The 2,975-nt window shown below is 52.5% G+C and overlaps 1 pseudogene; it reads right to left on the minus strand.

The window, feature by feature from the left end:
- The window catches only part of LOC112548854, a 14,827-nt pseudogene extending 14,300 nt beyond the window's left edge, over window positions 1-527 (minus strand).
- Between the last annotated feature and the right edge of the window lie 2,448 nt (window positions 528-2,975).

The following is a 2,975-nucleotide window of genomic DNA, read 5'->3' on the forward strand; positions in this document are numbered from 1 at the left end:
TGAAATGGAGGACAGCCTTCTACACCTGGAGGGGAAGAGAGGACAGACTGGAGTCAGAACTACCCTTATGCCTAAATGGTGGAGGGGACTGGCCATGGCACAAACCCTCCCACAAACCTTGGAAAGGATGACAGGGAGGAAGAAGGGTCCACAGGCCTCCAATTTTATTTCTAGATTTTATAAAGAGGCAAGAGAACAATGTGTACCTGCTACTCAGTAGTCCCATATTGTCATCTGAAGAAAAGCATACCCCCACCCTCCTGACAGTCTGATAACACTTTCATAGATCCTGACTCTCCCCAGCTCTGGAAGCAGAGGTGCAGACTCTGCACTGCCTTCTCTGAAGATGCTGACAGGGGGGAAAGGTTTTCTCTACAAGAGAACCAAGAATCTTGGGTGGGAATTTTGTGTCAGGTCCATGTGCCGTCTCCAGCACAGCCACTACTCACAAATCACCTCACCTCTATACTCTGATCACCACACATGCACCCCATGGCCTTGACTAGCTCACATTTTTTCTTCCTCATCTCTGGCACTGGAAGGAGAAGGAGGGCACCATATTGCTGTATTCTGGGAGCTCACCTTCCACAGCAAGATGCACCCAGATTGCAAAAGACCTGATTGTGGCTACCTGTACAACCTTCTGTCTCTGTCTCTACTTTGGAACCTGGGAAGGTCTCTAGGGCCATAACAAAAATCTCATTAACAAAAATCTCATTAAACCTCTTGACTTCAGAGTGCTGCCAGGAAAGGTGTCCAAGCAGGATTTGGCCCCGGGCAGGACTCAGGGTGCTACTGGCCCTCTGTGAACAAGCAGCAGAGTATGGAGGTCTGGCTCTAGCTTTACACAGCCAGGGCTCTTGAGTGCAGCTAGAGCAGGACAGGTTATTCATCCTGGACAGTTCTAACTCAGTTCCTGAAAGGTCAGCCAAGATGGCAGTCACCATGTTTGCTCTGGTCATACTTACAGTCAGCAGTAATGATGCCACTAAAGATTGAGAGAGACACCACATGGCTTGCTTCCTTGTCAGTCTTGACCCAGGAGTCCACAAGGGAAATAAATTGGTCTGGGGAGAGACAGGGTGCAGGGGAGAAGAGCACAGCCTCAGTGACCTCAGCACTCCTTGTTCTCATACCCCCTTCCAGGGTTTGGCACAGTGCAGGGAGGTTCAAAGGAAACCCCCATGTCACTTGGAGTCTCCTCTCCTTCCTGAGCAGACAGAGACAGTAGAACACCTTGACCTGGTTTTCTGATCTCGGCAGCTGTGTGGTATCACACACCTGTGGGAAGAAGGGAAGTGATTCTCCACAGTCCCATGTGGATGCAGATGAAAGTATGGAATGGATCCTGAACGCCCACCATCTATGAGTTGAACCAGAGTCTTTTTGAGTCCCAGGAGACATCACTGCAATCACAGCAACAGCCAAAAATTCAAAGGTCCAGACCATAAGCAAGAGGGTATCCTGATTCCCCAGTCCCTTTAGCAGCACAGCTGCTCTTGGCTAGACTCACACCACAGGGTTGATTGTTCTGGTCCTGACTCGCTATGACAAAGGGATTTGCATGGACCTCCCCATCAGTTGAGCTGGACTGAGGGGAGGCAAGGAGGCCACCAGCTATTTTCTTCTTCTTGGTCAAGCAGAGAGGTCGCCAGCAGAGTGGACCTTTGCACCACCATGAGATGGGTCTGTCTGGCTAATGCGACTTGGACCTGCCAGGCCTCAGGATTAATGGTACAGGATTGACCTCCCTTTACCTGGGTGTGCAGGGAAAAGCAGATGCTCTTGAGTTTCCCATCAGGGAGGGGGACCTGAAAATCATAGGCCACCTCCAAGCTCTGGCTCAGACTCTGCAACAAAAGGTGAAAGTCAAAGGGAGGGTTAGAGAGGAGAACCATGGAGTAAGCAAGAGCAGAAAATTAGTGAGTGAGAAAAAATACCTCACTGCCCCATGCTTAGCGCTTTACTGCTTTGGTGCTGGAAGTTTCCATGTCTGCAACTCTGACCACACCACACTGTGCTGTTTGAGCCCCTGCCCAGCACCCTGAATACACCCCACCCAGATTACCACTCTCTGGAGATTTATATTCCTCCCAAAGGATGCCAGAAGGAGAGTGGGTCCCACAGCCCACGGGTGTTGTAGGTCCCAAAAGTGACCACAGAGTCAGGACCAGCCAGCCTCTGCCCACAAAACCCCAGGGACACAGAGCTGAAGTGGAATTCTCCCCTTGGGTAAACCTGTGCTGCCTCAGGGGGCTGCCCAGGTGCCAACAAAGACAGAGTGTAACCTGTCTCACCCTGGAGAGACATGGTCCACAGGCATCCACTTCTATAACCCATATAGAAGAGAGAGATCCAAGAGGACCCAGAGGAGGAGGCGACAAGTGCTCGTCATAGGCGACTCCATCCTGAGAGGTATGGAGGGGCCCATCTGTTGCCAGGACCCCTCAGCACGAGAGGTATGCTGCCTCCCTGGAGCAAAGATTCGGGATGTGACGGAGGTAATCCAGGCCAGGATCAAGCCCACCGATTACTACCCCATGGTCCTAGTCCATGTGGGTACTAATGATGCAGCCAGGAGAACCCCTGATCACCTGATGGCGGCCTACAGTGCTCTGGGCGGCGTGCTGAGGGAGTTCGGTGCACAGGTGGTATTCTCTTCCATCCTACCAGTGAACGGACGCGGAAGACGGCATGAGAACTGCATCCAAGAGACCAACGGGTGGCTTCGGCAGTGGTGTCTCAAGGCAGGCTTCGGCTTCCTGGACAACGACCCGCACATCACGACGAGGGACATGCTCAGCTGGGATGGGCTTCACCTGTCCCCCAAAGGTAAGCGTGTTTTTTCTTCTAGGTTGGCGGATCTCCTCCGGCGGGCTTTAAACTAGGCTCGTCGGGGGGAGGGGAAGATGAGGGCGGGGGAAGCTGTGGACCACCAAACCATGTGGCACCCACAAGGACAGCCCAGCCTGAAG

The sequence above is a fragment of the Alligator sinensis genome, unplaced genomic scaffold, assembly GCF_000455745.1.
Source record: "Alligator sinensis unplaced genomic scaffold, ASM45574v1 scaffold144_2, whole genome shotgun sequence".
Lineage (NCBI taxonomy): Eukaryota > Metazoa > Chordata > Crocodylia > Alligatoridae > Alligator > Alligator sinensis.